This window comes from Hyperolius riggenbachi, chromosome 3 (assembly GCF_040937935.1).
Source record: "Hyperolius riggenbachi isolate aHypRig1 chromosome 3, aHypRig1.pri, whole genome shotgun sequence".
Classification (NCBI taxonomy): domain Eukaryota; kingdom Metazoa; phylum Chordata; class Amphibia; order Anura; family Hyperoliidae; genus Hyperolius; species Hyperolius riggenbachi.
The window spans coordinates 224,637,403-224,656,170 of NC_090648.1; the positions used below are offsets into that span (position 1 = coordinate 224,637,403).

Here is an 18,768-nt window from a genome sequence, read left to right on the forward strand (position 1 = left end):
CAGTCTTATTTCTCCTCACTCATCTCCTCACAGTCCCACAACCCAAAACAATTGTTCAACACCTTTAACTCCCTACTTCATCCCCCACCTCCTCCCCCTACCACATGTCTGTCAGCCGACGACTTTGCATCATACGTAATAGCTTCAACACACAACCATTTTTACCAGCTCAACCATCACCTATAAATTCCTTCTGTCCGCCTGCACCCTCGCCCACCACTAACTGCCTTCCCCCCGCTCCACACGACCACTCTCCCACTCTAACATCTTTCACCACACTAACTGAACAGTGTCTTTCCTCACTAATCTCCAAAGCGCATCTCACTACCTGTGCCCTGGACCCCATTCCCTCTCATCTAATCCCCCAGCTTTTCTCCTCCTTTAATCTCGCTCTAACAACTCTATTCAACCTGTCTATCTCCACTGGCACTTTTCCTTCCTTATTCAAACAAGCTATCATCACACCACTTATCAAAAAACCCTCTCTTGATCCAACTTCTCTATCCAACTACCGTCCTGTCTCTCTCCTCCCCTTTGCTTCTAAACTGCTGGAAAGTCACATCCACTCAGAATTGTCTGCCTTTCTCTCTACCAACTCCTTACTTGACCCCTTTCAATCTGGATTCCGCACACACCATTCCACTGAAACTGTCCTCACGAAAGTTTCTAATGACCTACTGATAGCTAAATCCAAAGGCCAGTTCTCTATTCTAATACTCCTTAACCTATCCTCTGCCTTTGACACGGTTGATCATGCTCTGCTTCTGCAGACACTGTCATCTTTAGGAATCAAGGGACAAGCACACTCCTGGATCTCCTCTTATCTCTCTGGACGCTCTTACACTGTCTCCTTCTCTAACACCAATTCCTCTCCACACCCACTGTCTGTTGGTGTACCTCAAGGCTCTGTTCTTGGGCCACTTCTTTTCTCAATCTACACCCGTGGCCTGGGTCAACTAATCAACTCTTTTGGCTTCCAGTATCACCTCTATGCGGATGACACCCAAATCTATCTCTCAGCTCCTGACCTGTCCTCACTACTATCCAGAGTCCCCGACTGTCTACGTGCCGTTTCTGCATTCATGTCCTCCCGCTTCCTCAAACTCAACATGACTAAAACGGAAATTGTGATTTTTCCACCATCGCTATCTACACCCCCACCAATTGCAACCATAACGGTAGACAACACACCAATAACCTCAACCACTAAGGCCCGCTGCTTGGGGGTTATACTTGACTCAGAGCTCTCCTTTAAACCTCACATTGCCTCATTAACCACCACCTGCTATTTCCAGCTCAAAAATATATTCCATATCCGTCCCTTCCTCACACAAGAAGCCACCAAAATGCTTGTTCATGCCTTAATCATCTCCCGCCTAGACTACTGCAACACCCTGCTCTGTGGCCTACCAAAAAACAGGCTAGCACCTCTCCAATCCCTTCTAAATTCAGCGGCCCGCCTCATTCACCTTTCCACACGCTCTTCCAATGCAGCCCCACTGTGCCGTTCTCTCCACTGGTTACCCATTACCCAGAGGATCCAGTTCAAACTCCTGACTCTAACATACAAAGCCCTCCACGAGTTGTCTCCTCCATACATCTCCTCACTAATCTCAAGATATTGTCCCTCCCGCAACCTCCGCTCCTCCCAAGAAATTCTCCTGGCCTGTAAGCTGATCACCTCCTCTCATGCTCGCATCCAGGACTTTACACGAGCATCATCCCTTATCTGGAACTCTCTTCCACAGCCTGTACGTCATGCTCCAAATCTGGACATCTTCAAACGCACTCTTAAAACACACCTTTTCAGACAAGCTTATAACATTCTATAGCCCTTATTTACTTCTCTGTCGCAATGTAATCAGAGGCAAAGAATCACTGCCTCATTCATTCTCCACCCCCTTACCTAGTGTGTCCCCCACAACCCATTAGATTGTAAGCCCGCAAGGGCAGGGTCATCCTCCTAATGTTCACTGTTCTTGTAACAACATTTGTGCTGTTTGGAACTGCTGTACATTTGTTAGTTGTATCTATGTTCCCCTTGTCATCTTATTGTGCTTTGTAAAGCGCTGCGGAATATGTTGGCGCTATATAAATAAAAAATAATAATAATAATTATATATATATATATATATATATATATATATATATATATATATATATATATATATTTTAAACATTTTATTTACAATTTTGTTTATCAATGATCATGATATATCATGATGATCATGATCTAACAGTGATCATTGAGGGTCATTACACCTTGGGCCAATCATGCAGCCACAGGGGTCAAAGGATCACATGATCGCTTTCACCAATCACTGCTGAAGTGAGGGGAGGGGGATGCATGATCATTACAGGTACTTCCTTTATGCATTTTTTGAGAATCACTAGCTGTAACAGCAATCATTCTCACTAAACAGGAATGGATTGGCTCAGGGGACACGTCCCCTTCCAACAATCCTTTCTGCTTCACAGGTTGTCGGGAGCACATGGCTGAGTGCATGGACTTGATAGTCGTGCTGCTGCGGCAATGCGGTGTGTGTGTGTGTGTGTGTGTATACGGTACATGTATTTATTTTATTAAGTGAAACAAAAACATTTTTGAATACACATTAAAAGGTGTATGCAGAGACAGAATCACTCCCCCATCCACGCCTATCTCCATTTGCTTGCTATTTTTTCCCACCCTGTTCATTTATTTCCTTTTCTACTCCATCCTAATTCAGCATGCTCTCTGTCCATGCCACATTCCCATCAACTTTTTTGTCACTCCCATGTCCCAATCAAATATCTAGAAATCCTAAAAAGTCCAGGACTTCACCTGGATTTGAATGCTAAATCCTTATTTTATTGCAAGAAGTCCTAGGTAAGTTAAACTGGGCATTTTTTGTTACTTTAGAGTCCCTTTAGGACCTTTTCACATACAACGTGTTATGTCAGCGTGCAGTACACTCCCCCAACGCAAGGGCAATGAAAGTCTATGGAGATTTTCAAACTCATGCGATGACTTGCATTGCACCAGAAGTAGTCAAATAGCTGCAAACCCATCGCAAAGTCATCCATGCGTGATCCTTTCCTACAGCACAGATTATGTAGTAACACAAGTCTGTGGCAACGTTGTAAGTGTGAATGGCAGAGCGAGGTGCGAAGGGCGAACATCCATGGACCAACGGGAATCCAAGTGATTTACTTCCTGTTCATCAGGGAGTACGTCATTGAATGGGGCCGCCCTATGCATATGACCCTGTCGACGCACTATGCCACAGGACCATATGGACTATGGCTTTGTGCAATGTGGTGGTCCTAAGGCTGACTCTCCTACCATGGGATCATCACACTACACAAGTATAAAAGCAGCCTTAAGTTCTAGCAGTGGTTGCTTACAGCAATGGCATCCAAAAATAGGTGACCTACATATTTATCCTTAAAGCAAGTCTGAACTTAAAATAAACGTATGAGATAATTAATTGTATGTGTAGTAGCGATAGTGTATAAAACCTCCCTGCAGTCTCATTTTCCTATTCTCAATTTGATGAGTTAAATTTTAAATCTAAAGCCTCATCTACACGGTACAATTTTCCATCAGATTGGATCTATTCGACGGATCTATTAGATAATTTCCAACCGGTCCAATTGGATTGCGTTAGATTTTGCAATAGATTTTGGGTACTTATCAAAGCAAAATCTATCACAAAATTGATCTGAAACAATTTGGACTTGTACACATGATGCCATTTCTTATTAAATCTATCTAATAGATCCGTCTATCTGATGGAAAATTGTACCGTGTAGATGAGGCTTAAAACCTGAGCAGCAGCCATTTCATTGTGATCTGCAATCTGGTTCAATCAACAGCCAACAAAATAAATTTAAATGTTTCAGGTCTATTGTTGTTGGCAATATTTGCGCACCCTGATAAAACTAATTTGCTTCTGTTAACGCCTCCGGAGAGCCAGGGCTGAATTCAGCTTGCTGTTTGACTGCTTCATTGATCACTGCTCTATTGACACTTCAATGGACACAAGCAGGCTTTAAAGGAGTCATCAGGCAAAGTATCGTAAAATGAGTGGTACTTACTGGGGGCTTCCTCCAGCTCCAAGCTCCCAGGATGTCCCTCGCCACAGCTCTTCCTGCAGCTGTTCGCCGCAGGTTCGTCCCGGTCCCCGGCGAGGACATCAGAGCGACCTCCAGGGCGCTCTGTACTGCGCCTGCCTGCCAGAGCGGCGCTGTCAATCACCGCCACGTGGGCCAGAGCGGACTGCGCAGGCGCAGTAGTTCTGTGCTTGCGCAGTCCGCTCCAGCCCACGTGGCCCACTCAGGCGCAGTGCAGAGCTAGGTGTGTATTTTATCCCACAAGTGGGGCTTGCACTCTCTTGCAGGTAGGCAATTGTCTGTTTTTAAGTAGCACTGTTCATTTCCTTGTCATGTACTAATTTAATTCATTTTTGGTCAGCTGCTCCCACTTAACAGCTTTGCTTTTGGTGTATATGCAGAGCTTCTGTTTGGGTTCAAGGTGCGTTTGCAGTTTCTGGGGGGGCTCAGCGCACCTCTGATTGGAGGCCATTCGGAGGCGGCCTGGTGATGCGCTGATCCACCTTTTGCGCAATTTTCAATTTTACTTGGTTAGCCGCACCCAGGCTATGCATATGCATAGGTTAGGATTTAGTTAGTGTTAGGTCCCCTACCATTAAGGATGACTTCTCCGCAGTGGGAGGGATGAGTACTTAACAAGTTGCATGCAAGCTGTTACAGGAAACCAACATCCTTCAGTGGTAGACAGGTCATGTGTATGCTAGGTGTGTATTTTATCCTACAAGTGGGGCTTGCACTCTCTTGCAGGTAGGCACTTATCTGTTTTTAAGTAGCGCTGTTCATTTCCTTGCCATGTACTGATTCCCTCTTTTTGTTGTAAAAAAAACCCCACCAATCCATAATCTCAGTAGTGTAGCTAAGGAGCTACGGGCCCCAGTGCTATTTTAACACAGGTCCCCCTCAAGCACTCTATTCAGAACAATTGATATTGAGCACCAACAGCTGCCATGGACAGTCACAGTGTCAGAGACATGTAATCAGGGGAGATTAATGATTACCACTATTCAAAGCACATACAGAGGCAGGCACGTGCACAGGGGGGTGCTCTGGGTGCCCAGGCACCCCCCTTTTAAAAATCTTTAAAAAAAGCCCCTCTCGCGTGGAAAATAAGCTCCGCCCCTGATCACGGTAAGCCCAGCCCACCCGCGGTAAGCTCCGCCCCCACCTGGGACACTTTCAAGTGAAGAGGCCCAGACAGGAATCCTAGTGTGGCATACTGACCTCTCCCTCCACCCAGGACCCATACTGACCTCGACCTCCCCCAGCACCCATAGTGACCTCTCCCTCCACCTAGTACCCAGTGACCACTCCCTCCACCTAGGACCCATACTGACCTCTCCCTACCCAGTACCCACAGTGACATCTCCCTTCACCTAGTACCCACAGTGACCTCTCTCTTACCCAGCACCCACAGTGACCTCTCCCTTCACCTAGGACCCAAACTGACCTCTCCTTACCCAGTACCCACAGTGACCTCTCCCTCCACCTAGGACCCATACTGACCTCTCCCTACCCAGTAACCACAGTGACATCTCCCTTCACCTGGTACCCACAGTGACCTCTCTCTTACCCAGCACACACAGTGACCTCTCCCTCCACCTAGGACCCATACTGACCTCTCCCTCCCCCAGCACCCACAGTGACCTCTCCCTCCCCCAGCACCCACAATGATCTCTCCCTCCACCTAGCACCCACAGTGACCACTTCCTCCCCAGCTCTAGCAGTGATCCTGCCTACCCCAGCATCCACACTGACCTATCCCTCCCCCAGCACCCACAGTGATTTTTCCCTCCTCCAGTGGCTACCCTCCTGACTCCTGCAGCACCCACAGGGACCTCCCATCCCAAAAGCAGCACCTACAGTGACCTCTCCCATTGCCAGCGCCCACAGTGACCTCTCCCGACATTCAGCATCCACTCTCTCCTCCAGTAACCACACTGACTTCTCCCAGCACCCCCAGTGACCTCCCCTTTCTCCAGCACCCATACTGATCTCTTCCTTCCACAGCACAGTGGCCTACCCTTCCCCCAGCACCCACACTGACCTCTACCTCCCTAAGCAGCAACTATGCCATTCATAGCAGCACCCATAGTGACCTCCCACCCCCTGCACCCACAATGACCTCTACCTCCCGAGACCCACAGTGATCTCCCCCAATGGACCCATAGCGACCTCCCTTTCCTCCAGCACCCATACTGACCTCTACCTTCCACAGCACCCACAGTTACTTCTCCCCCCAGCACCCACAGTGACCTACCCTTCCCCCATCAACCACACTTACCTCTACCTCCCCTAGCAGCAACTATGCCATTCATAGCAGTGCCCACAATGATCTCCCACCCCCTGCACCCACAGCAATCCCACCAATATTCAGCACCCACATTACACTCAACCAGTAACCCCCACTATAGCACCCAATACTCACATCCGGCCTCAATATGGCACTTAGTACTTGCATCAAACAGCCACATGACACCCAATACCTGCACCCCTTCACCCTATAGCTGGCACCTAGTACTCACACCTACATGGCACAGTACTTGCACCCAGCCCCAACATGGCACTCACTACTCACGCCTGCACACCGCCTCCACATGGCACCCACTATCTGCACTCACATAATTAGTACTAGCACCCAAAGTACCTGCACTCAGAACACACATGACACACAATGCCCACCCATAGCTAGCACCCAGTGCAGGCATGGCACCAAGTATTTGCACCTATGTGATACCCAGTACCTGCACCCAACACCCACATATTTAATCTGCAGTAGTTACAGTTGCACTAAGCGGAAGCAGGAGATTTGGGCGCATGAGACAAGTGGACAAAAAGGGCGCCCCATTCACTCCTATTATAAATATCGTTTAATGGACGCCGAACAGGGAAAAAAAGGCGCCGGAGATTATTAACGTTTTACAAACGGCGCCCGGAGATTTTTAAGGTTTTATAACTATGTCTGTGATGATTTAACTTTACAAAATGAGCCCGTGACGAATAACGTTTATAAAGATACTAAATCACTATTTCTAAAACATTTCTAAAACATTATTGTCCACCCACAAAAATTATTTACATTTTTTTATTTACATTTTTTATTTATTAATGTTTGTAAAACATTATTATCCATAGGGGGTCTTAGGTTTAGGCACCACCAAGGGGGTCTTAGGATTAGGCACCACCAGGGGGGTCTTAGGTTTAGGCACCAACAGGGGGGTCTTAGGTTTAGGCACCAACAGGGGGGTCTTAGGTTTAGGCACCACCAGGGGGGTCTTAGGTTTAGGCACCACCAGGGGGGTCTTAGGTTTAGGCACCAACAGGGGGGTCTTAGGTTTAGGCACCAACAGGGGGGTCTTAGGTTTAGGCACCAACAGGGGGGTCTTAGGTTTAGGCACCAACAGGGGGTCTAGGGGTTAGGGATAGGTACAGGGAGGGTTTTTAATAAACGTAAATATAAGTTTCAGTTTAGAAACAGGGAAGATTAACGTTTTAAGAATTGCCGATCTCATACACATTATTTAATGATTTATAAATTCTTGAACCACTATTTGTAAACGAAATTCTACACAATATTTCTATAAACGATAATACTGCTTATTGTTTACACCACGCGCCCTTTTTTCCCGACGCCCTTTTTTGATGTACGCGCACTAAGCCTCCACTTGGTGCCCAGCACCCACACCAAGCATTCACATATGACATCCAGTACTTGCACCCAGAACTCACAAGGGACTGAGTACCTGCAATCAACACCTACATGATGGTTGATACACACCCATACAGCCAGAATCCACATGACACCCTGTGCCAGCACCCAGAAACCACATTGCACCCAGCATCTGCCTTTAGCACCCACATGACAACAAATACCCCACTAGCCAGCACCCATCACCCATATGTCACCATGTACAAAAAAGGAATTATTACTCACTCCCAGTACCCACTTGGCACACAGTATTTGCACCTAAGACCCACATACCCCATAATCAACACCCACATGGCACAGTACTCACACGTCACCAAGTTCCAAAGCCATTATATGCACCTAGTACCCGTCCATGGCCAGCACCCAAATAGCACCCAGTACCCATCCTTTGTCCGAACCCATACGAGACTGAGTACTCTCCAATGGCACACATCCAGACCATACATGGCACTCCCTACTCACTCATGTCCAACACTCACATGGCTCCCTGTACCAATTAGCACTCACATGGCACCCACTATTGTTTATCAGCTTCTGCTACTCATTCAGTACCCAATACTGCATAGCACCCACTGCAAATAAACACCCAATACAAACTGAACCTTGGTACCCAAAGCAGCTTGACACAGATTTTACTTTGGCATCTCGGCACCCACTGCAACTTAGCACAAAGTGAACCTTTGCGTCTTACCATCTACTGCATCTGGGCACCCACTGCACCTTGGCACTTACTGCAGTTTTGCATCTACTAATGCTTAGCAACCACTGCATATTAGTAACCACTTATTTGCCTGAAAAGAGGCTTGGGTGCTGATCAAGAGGGACAGAGGTCCCAGTAATGAAAGGTGAGTCTGTGCCTCCACTGTGGGCTCCACTGTGCCCACCCTAACCCACTAACAGTGGGCACTTACCACTGCTGATTTGAGGGTAATAGCGCCAAAAGAGTTAGTTGGAAGGAGACTCAAAGTCAGCCTGATACTCCTATAAAGGTGTGTGTGTGGGAGGGGGGGGGGGGGGGTGTTAAGACTGCCTTATGTTTTCTGGAGAGGGGGTATTACATACACAATTTAGCACGATTTATCGATTTCAAATTTGAGCACCACACCCTTGAAGATCCTCTGCATGGCCCTGCCCCTTCCTGCAGCACCCACACTGACCTCTACTTTTCCCAGCATCCACCCCTTCCCCTCATAGCTGGCACCCAGTACTCACACTCACATGACACCAAGTATCTGCACCCAGGCTTAAAATTACACCCAGTACTCACACCTGCACACAGCTTCCACATGGCCCCCACTATCTGCACCAAGCACCCACTTAACCCGTACCCGCACCCAAAGTACCCGCATTCAAAACCCATGTGATGCCCAAAGCCCACCCATAGCCATCACCCAGTACAAGCATGGCGCTAAGTATTCACACCCATGTCACATCCAGTACCTGTATCTAGCACCCACATGACATTGAGTACATGCACCCAGATCTTACATGGCACTAAGTATTTGCAATCAACAACCTGCATGACACTCAATACCCACCCATAGCCAGAACCCACATGACACTCAGCACTTACACCCAGAACTCACATGGCACTAAGTACTTGCAATCAACATCGGCATGGCACTCGATACCCAACCATAGCCAGAACCCACATGACACTCAGTACTTACACCCAGAACCCACATGGCAACCATCATCTGCATTCAGCAGCATGACAATTAATACCCCCCTAGCCAGAAACAAGGAGGGCGGGGCTTGCGGGGGAAGGCATTGCCAGGCCCCTTCTTTAAATTTGAGCACCCCCCACTTAAGGACCCTCTGCACGGCCCTGTACAGAGGTGATAATTACTGACATAACACCAATGAAGAGCCAATACAGTGGCAGAAGGAGGGCCCCTCTGGTCCAGGGGCCCCGGTGCTGTTGCAACCACTGCATCCTCTATTGCTACGCCACTGCATCATTCATAAATGGCCTAATGTCTGATTTGTAAGATTATGACTATAAGAACGTTAGTCACCTGCTCAGTAATTGAGAAATAATTACTGGCATTGGCAGTAAACTTAAGAAGGTGATGTGTGGTGATGATTAGTGTTCTTTTTAAATACATAAGTTCATGTTAATTATTTAAATAAAAAGGTTAGTAAATCAGTTTATAAAGCTCAGTTTGTGGCTCACAATGGTACAGTTTTTGTAAGATGGCGTTTTACTTACCGTATATATATTGTGCTCTAGCAACATAGTTATATAGTTATTTTGGCTGAAAAAAGACATACGTCCATCGAGTTCAACCAGTACAAAGTACAACTCCAGCCCGTCCCCCACATACCCCTGTTGATCCAGAGAAAGGCGAAAAAAACCCCACAAGGCATGGTCCAATTAGCCCCAAATGGGAAAAATTCCTTCCCGACTCCAGATGGCAATCAGATAAAATCCCTGGATCAACATCATTAGGCATTACCTAGTAATTGTAGCCATGGATGTCTTTCAATGCAAGGAAAGCATCTAAGCCCCCTTTAAATGTAGGTATAGAGTTTGCCATAACGACTTCCTGTGGCAATGCATTCCACATCTTAACCACTCTTACTGTAAAGAACCCTTTCCTAAATAAATGGCTAAAACGTTTTTCCTCCATGCGCAGCTCATGTCCTCTAGTCCTTTGAGAAGGCCTAGGGACAAAAAGCTCATCCGCCAAGCTATTATATTGCCCTCTAATGTATTTATACATGTTAATTAGATCTCCTCTAAGGCGTCTTTTCTCTAGACTAAATAAACCCAGTTTATCTAACCTTTCTTGGTAAGCGAGACCTTCCATCCCACGTATCAATTTTGTAGCTCGTCTCTGCACCTGCTCTAAAACTGCAATATCTTTTTTGTAATGTGGTGCCCAGAACTGAATTCCATATTCCAGATGTGGCCTTACTAGAGAGTTAAACAGGGGCAATATTATGCTAGCATCTCGAGTTTTTATTTCCCTTTTAATGCATCCCAAAATTTTGTTCGCTTTAGCTGCAGCGGCTTGGCATTGAGTACGATTATTTAACTTGTTGTCGATGAGTACTCCTAAGTCCTTCTCCAAGTTTGATGTTCCCAACTGTATCCCATTTATTTTGTATGGTGCTAGACCATTGGTACGACCAAAATGCATGACTTTACATTTGTCAACATTGAATTTCATCTGCCATGTATGTGCCCATATAGCCATCCTATCCAGATCCTGTTGCAATATGACACTATCTTCCTGAGAGTTGATGATTCTGCACAATTTTGTATCATCTGCAAAAATAGCAACATTGCTCACTACTGCATCTACTAGGTCATTAATAAATAAATTGAAGAGCACTGGACCCAGTACAGACCCCTGTGGGACCCCACTGCTAACAGTCTCCCATTTTGAGTACGATCCATTGACCACAACTCTTTGTTTTCTGTCCATTAGCCAGTTCCCTATCCATGCACACAAACTCTTCCCCAGTCCTTGCATCCTCAACTTTTGCACCAGACTTCTGTGGGGAACAGTGTCGAAGGCCTTTGCAAAGTCCAAGTATATCACATCTACAGCATTCCCAATATCCATATTAGCATTCACTACCTCATAAAAGCTGAGCATGTTAGTCAAACAGGACCTGTCTTTAGTAAACCCATGTTGATGCTGAGAAATAAGATTATTTTCTACTATGAAGTCATGTATACAGGGCTGGCCCGCCCATGAGGCGGGGTGAGGCGGGTTCCTCAGGCGGCAGGAAGTGGAGGGGCGGCACCAGATGACGTGGCTGTGATAGCGGGGGGGGGGGGGGGGGGGAGCCAGAGCCGCGGTGAGGGCAGCCCAACCTCTCCCTCCCTCTCCCCGGGCCGCTCTCCATGCTCCCCCCTCGGACTGTAGGCAGCAGAGTTAGCGCGCAGGGAAGCGCTGCTGTACACAGCTGTTACTCACCTCCCTGGATCCGATCGCCGCTCCCGCCCTGCTGGTCTCCTCTCTGCCTAGCCGGCTGATACACACGCGGCTGCTTCCTGTGTAAACAGGAAGCAGCGTGTGTATCAGCAGCGGCTACATTGCAGAGAGGAGACCAGCAGGGCGGGAGCGGCGATCGGATCCAGGGAGGTGAGTAACAGCTGTGTACAGCAGCGCTTCCCTGCGCGCTAACTCTGCTGCCCCTCGTTCACATCATTAGCGCAGATGGCTGTGCGATTGGAACGCAACGCGTCCGATCGCACGCCATCTGCGCTCCTATGCGCTGCGCTGCAGATCCCATTCATTACAATAAATGGGATCTGCGCTGCGATTCCCAAAAATGCGTGCAGCACGCGATAGCGCAATCGCGCTGCCACGCAGCGCATATGATGGGAACGGTAGAAGGGCTGTCTATGCCCTTCTACCGTTCTTGCGTGTCGCACACTATACGCGCTGCCAAAATGTGGACGGCAGCGCGTATAGTCTGAACGAGGCCGAGTCCGAGGGGGGAGCATGGAGAGCGGCCCGGGAAGAGGGAGGGAGAGGTCGGGCTGCCCTCACCGCGGCTCTGGCTCCCCCCTCCGCCATTATGAGGGAGCACCTACCTACTTAACCTATACTGGGCAAGCTACCTATCTATCCTATACTGGGGGCACCTACCTAATCTAACCTATACTGGGGGAAGCTACCTAACTATCCTATACTGGGGGGCACCTACCTAATCTAACCTGTACTGGGGGCAGCTACCTATCTATCCTATACTGGGGGGCACCTACCTAATCTAACCTGTACTGGGGGCAGCTACCTATCTATCCTATACTGGGGGGCACCTACCTAATCTAACCTATACTGGGGGCCAGCTACCTATCTATCCTATACTGGGGGGCAGCTACCTATCTAACCTATACTGGGGGGCAGCTACCTATCTAACCTATACTGGGGGGCAGCTACCTATCTAACCTATACTGGGGGGCAGCTACCTATCTAACCTATACTGGGGGGCAGCTACCTATCTAACCTATGCTGGGGGGCAGCTACCTATCTATCCTATACTGGGGGGCAGCTACCTATCTAACCTATACTGGGGGGCAGCTACCTATCTAACCTACACTGGGGGGCAGCTACCTATCTAACCTATGCTGGGGGGCAGCTACCTATCTATCCTATACTGGGGGGCACCTACCTAATCTAACCTGTACTGGGGGCAGCTACCTATCTATCCTATACTGGGGGGCACCTACCTAATCTAACCTGTACTGGGGGGCAGCTACCTATCTAACCTATACTGGGGGGCAGCTACCTATCTAACCTATACTGGGGGCAGCTACCTATCTATCCTATACTGGGGGGCACCTACCTAATCTAACCTGTACTGGGGGCAGCTACCTATCTATCCTATACTGGGGGGCACCTACCTAATCTAACCTGTACTGGGGGGCAGCTACCTATCTAACCTATACTGGGGGGCAGCTACCTATCTAACCTATACTGGGGGGCAGCTACCTATCTATCCTATACTGGGGGGCACCTACCTAATCTAACCTGTACTGGGGGGCAGCTACCTATCTAACCTATACTGGGGGGCAGCTACCTATCTAATCTATACTGGGGGCACCTACCTAATCTAACCTGTACTGGGGGCACCTACCTAATCTAACCTATACTGAAGGGCAGCGACCTAATCTAACCTATACTGGGGGGAAGCTACCTATCTAACCTATACTGGGGGCACTTATCTAACCTGTATTGGGGGCACCTACCTACCTACCTAGCCTATACAGGTGGCAACTATACTGGCTACCTATACTGGGGGCACCTACCTAACTAACCTATACTGGGGGTACCTACCTATCTAACCTATGCTGGGGGCAACTATACTGGCTACCTATATTGGAGGCACCTACCTAGCTAACCTGTACTGGGGGCACCTACTTATCTAACTTATACCGGGGCGGGGGGGTGCCTGCCTATCTAACATATACTGGGGGCAACTATACTGGCTACCTATACTGGAGGCAACTACCTGGCTAACCTATACTGGGGGCAACTTTACTGGCTCACCCATGCCTGGCCACCTATACTCGGGGGGGACCTATAGCTGGCTACCTATACCAGGGGGGCGGGCGCAATTTTTACACCCTCGCCCTGGGTGCATTTTAGCCTAGAAACTGCACTGTTGCCGCCGGCCTCCGAGTCCGACGACTCCGAGCTCTGAAGCCTCTCCTGTCTCCTCCAAGGCTGCACGCTGGTGACGCTGCCTAGTGCCTAAGCCTGCTGATTTGATGGCGGCGGCTGCCGCCCGCTCTGCTGCCCTGGCTGCGGCTGATTGTCATGGTCAGTCACTGAGCAGCGAGCGCCGCCGACGTGACCGTGACGATGATGATGATGATGAGGCTGGCTGGCTGCCGCCGGCCGCCGCTCACTGGCCCAGCGCGAGATCCCTCAGATCCGAGATGGAGCATGCCCGCCGCAGACCGCAGCCGTCTGTCCCCTGCCAGTGCAGGATGCATGCTGGATGCCCGCCCTTCGCCGCCGCCAGACCCGGAGGGAGACCCAATCCCTGGTGAGTCAGTCACTCACTTTGCTGCGTCACTCAGGCTTTCCTTCACGGACACGGTCGGTTGTGTGGGGGATGTAATGTTATGTAGAAATATTGGGGCGGGGGCGCCTTTACGATCTTTGCCTCAGGCAGCAGAAAGTCCAGGACCGGCCCTGCATGTATAGTATCTCTTAGTAACCCCTCAAATAGTTTGCATACAACTGATGTTAAGCTTACAGGTCTATAATTTCCTGGATCAGATTTTTTGCCCTTCTTAAATAATGGGAAAACGTGGGCTGTACGCCAATCCACTGGGACTCTGCTAGTTGCAAGAGAGTCACAAAAGATAAGATAAAGGGGCTTAGCTATAACTGAACTTAATTCTCTTAGGACCCGAGGATGCATGCCATCCGGGCCAGGTGCCTTGTCTATTTTTAATTTATTTAGTCTTGCCTTTACTTCTTCCTGCGTTAAGTATTTAATATTACAGTTAGAAGATTGAGACTCTTCTGCCTCTGTAATTTGCAACAGTGCTGTTTCCTTTGTGAAGACAGAAGCAAAGAAAGCATTTAATAACTCTGCCTTACCTTGGTCGTCCACCATTGAGTTCCCACCCTCATCCTTTAGGATTCCTATACAGTCAACCTTTCTTTTTTTAGAGTTTATGTACTTGTAAAACTTTTTTGGGTTAGATTTGATATCCCTAGCGATTTGATTTTCAGCTTCGATCTTTGCCAGCCTAATTTCTTTTTTACAATTTTTATTGCACTCCTTATAATTGCTTAGTGCAGCCTCAGTCCCCTCCTGTTTTAGGACCTTATAGGCATTCTTTTTCCTCTTCATTTTATCCCTAACCTTTCTATTCATCCATAGAGGCCTTTTTTTATTCCTAGACATTTTGTTTCTATATGGGATATACATACTACAATATTGATTGAGAATACGTTTAAAAGCTTGCCATTTCCCTTCAGTGTCCTTCCCTTGTAGTACATTATCCCAGTTCACCAAACTTAGTGCCTGCCTAATTTGATTGAACTTTGCTTTTCTAAAATTCATAGTTTTAGTGGTCCCGCTGCCCCGTGGCCTATCAGTCACCAGATCAAACGTTATCATGTTGTGATCACTATTTCCCAAATGTTCTTGAACCTGCACATTTGATACATTATTATTAGATTCCCATTAGATTCTATTACGTACAAGCTGCTGCCTGACTTACACTGAACTGCTAGCTAAGGTGCCTAATAGGAATGGTCTATATAAGATGCAAAATGTTCTGACTTGATGCAAGATTATGCACATGTTGTATGGAAAGGTATGCATCTTGAAAATGGACATCTTGGCTTGCATTATCCTGCATCAACTCAGAACAATTTGCATCTCATTGACCATCCCTAGTGCCTAATCTCATGTAGTTGCTGCAAGTCACATGGCTTGTTACAGATTTCTCATTGCAAAGTAAAAAGTGACACAAACATAGGTGTAGCAATCACCCCTGCGACTCCTGACATCGCAGGGAGCCCAGAGGCCTTGGGGGCCTCTCCTCCTTCCTTCTCCCCAACTGCAAGTGCTGGCAGTTAGTGAAAAAACCTCCCTGTTTGCTCACAAAAACCGTGAGCAGGTTCATGTGTAATTTTTTTCTTGCTTCCAGATGCTGCTTAAGGCCTGGAAGCGACTAGGAGCGCTTCTCTAAACGCTTTGTGATTTGAAAAGCTCTTGCTAATGTAATGCTATGGGTGTGATCCCACTTGAGCAATGTGATTTTATAAAAATCCCCCATAGCATTGCATTAGCAAGAGCTTTACAAATCACTAGCGCTTAGAAAAGGCTGCTAGTGCGTTTGAGCCCTCACAGCAGTACACTCTCTGCTGCCATTCCTTGGCTCCTGGTTATGTGGGGTTCGGGGACCAAGGGGGCCCTATTAGGTCTATTTATACCCCTGTACACAAAGATAGAAAGATTGCCGAAGAGTATTTTGAAATTACAACAGAGGATGCTAATGGCAATGAAGATGTATAAATCAGGATAAATAATACATAAAGTTTCTGATTTAACTAAAAATAGCTTACCACTTGACAGACTTTCTTAGAATGCAGCAATCTTGGGAAACATACAGCACAGTATATTCCACTCTGGAATGCCGAGATAACGAGCCTTCCCTTGAGCTGATAAACTTAAGCGCAAGAACTGTTCTTGAAAATAATTGAGCCCTGGCACTGAAAAAATCCAAAACATAAATTACAGTGACGCTATTAAATTGAGAGGACAGTTAAAAGTTACAGTAATGGGAGCTTAAAGAGAACCTGAACTGAAAATAAAAAGTCAATATAAACATAGTAGTCTGCTCACCAATGTCTTTCTCCTCTCCTGCGTCCTGTTTGTCCACTGTGATCGATGGAATTCTCCGTCCTCCATTTTGAAAATGGCCATTACCCCCTAACAGCGTCCTGGTCAGCACACTGTTAAACTGTTATATCGCCCACTTGAGCCATAGGGAAACATGGACATTACCTTGCACATTCAGTTGTAACTGACAGCAGCTGTTATATAACTGACAGCAATTGGTATATTTCAGTTCTGACAAAATCTTGTCAGAACTGGAAGGGATCACTGTAAGAAGAAAATAGTGAGCTTCTGAGAGGAACTGATGCGAGGTAAGTATGTAATATTCATTTGCAGCTACATCATGTGTTTATTTTAAATAATTTTACTCAGTTCAGGTTCCCTTTAAAGGGACACTTAAGTCAAATAAAAAAAAAAATGAGTTTTACTCACCTTGGGCTTCCAATAGCCCCCTGCAGCTGTCCGGTGCCCTTGCCGTCTCCCTCCGATCCTCCTGGCCCCGCCGGCCGCCACTTCCTGTTTCGGTGACAGGAGCTGACAGGCTGGGGACGTGAGTGATTCTTCGCGTTCCTGGCCACAATAGCACCATCTATGCTGCTATAGCATATATCATATACCATATAGCAGCATAGAGGGTGCTAATGTGTCTGGGAACTCGAAGAATCACTCGCGTCCCCAGCCTGTCAGCTCCTGTCACCGAAACAGGAAGTGACTGCCGGCGGGGCCAGGAGGATCGGAGGGAGACGGCGAGGGCACCGGACAGCTGCAGGGTGCTATTGGAAGCCCTAGGTGAGTAAAACTCATTTTTTTTGTTTGACTTAAGTGTCCCTGTAAGGCATTCACAGTGGCTGTTGTGTTGCGTTAGCGTGTTTAGCATCAGGATCGCAATTGATTGGGAAAGCGGCACCGCACATTCCGCTGGATACAGTCAAAGCTTACAGTCAATGAAAAGTATGCTTCACTATTACTGTTAACTGTGTGTTTTGCGGTAATGCACTGTATGCAATGCGTTATGATGCTGCACACAGCTATTTCACAACACACTCGTTACACTGTGATTGCGGAAAAAAACCTGTTTTTTTCTGAGTCTGCTCCAGGGCTCATTCAGATGGATGACTGAAAGAGGCATTTAGTTGACAGACTAATTACCCCACCTGTGCATAGGGGAGGTTGCCTGCAAAACATGCACTGTTGAGGAGTCACAAGGACAAGTTTGAGAAACACTGTCATATCCATTTACAAGGGAACTTTCCAGAATATGCACATACATGTTAATGTTGAGCACAAAAATAGTAACATTGCGACAATAACCTACTTTCCTGCTTTTCTATTTTAATGAAACTGATTATCACATTTATATAATAAAATAATAGCCACATTTAATTAACGAGATCACATCTTTCCCATAGTAACGACCACATGATCACTGAAGTGGAAAAGCTTTATGAGCCTCCACATTTCGCAACATGGTCACTTTCTTCATCTATTTCTGGTAAGTGCTCATTTAGTGGTGAACTTCAGCTTAGAAATGATGAGAGTCTGCTAACAGAAATGTGTTTCATCTCATTCATCTTCACATTATACAATCGCTTTCCAGTTGTGTTATGGTCTGGAGTTTTATGCGTTTGTTTTTTAGATTGGAAACATTGTGTTACTTAATTAGTCTCAGATGAAACTCAGCTTACTTGATCATTTATGGTAAGGCCATAAAAATGGTTACCGTATTAAATGATTTGTAACCGATTATTGAGATCATCACACTATTTACAGTTCTCAGATTTCATAGTGATGAAAATGTAACACTTATCCACAGGAGGCACTTATTGGGAATTTAACAGTAGAGATGTCAGAGGGACCAGATCGTGTTATTTTAAGTATAAAATTGTAACGATCGGTGAAGCACAGAGAGGACCTGATTACCGGTGATCTGCAGTATCACTGGGAATACAGATGTATACCAGATTATAAGTGATCTGCAGTATCACCGATAATCCGATATACTAGCTAACCTCTGTTCACCTGAGTAGAGTGTAGTGTTTGGTGCAACAGTAACACTTAGAGGACTAGGCCTCAGTGCAGCAAGGAATACTGCACAGATTCCTTCCGCAGACCTGAGCTCTCCAAGACGGGAGGAGTCA

At 47.0% G+C, this 18,768-nt stretch overlaps 1 protein-coding gene across 1 annotated transcript in view; it reads right to left on the reverse strand.

Moving 5' to 3' along the window:
- Window positions 1-16,377, reverse strand: part of TMEM266 (transmembrane protein 266) — a 108,624-nt gene extending 92,247 nt beyond the window's left edge. The window contains exon 1 of the mRNA XM_068275849.1: window positions 16,357-16,377. The gene's annotated coding sequence lies outside the window, so the exon portion shown is untranslated. The remainder of the gene's footprint in view (window positions 1-16,356) is intronic.
- Between the last annotated feature and the right edge of the window lie 2,391 nt (window positions 16,378-18,768).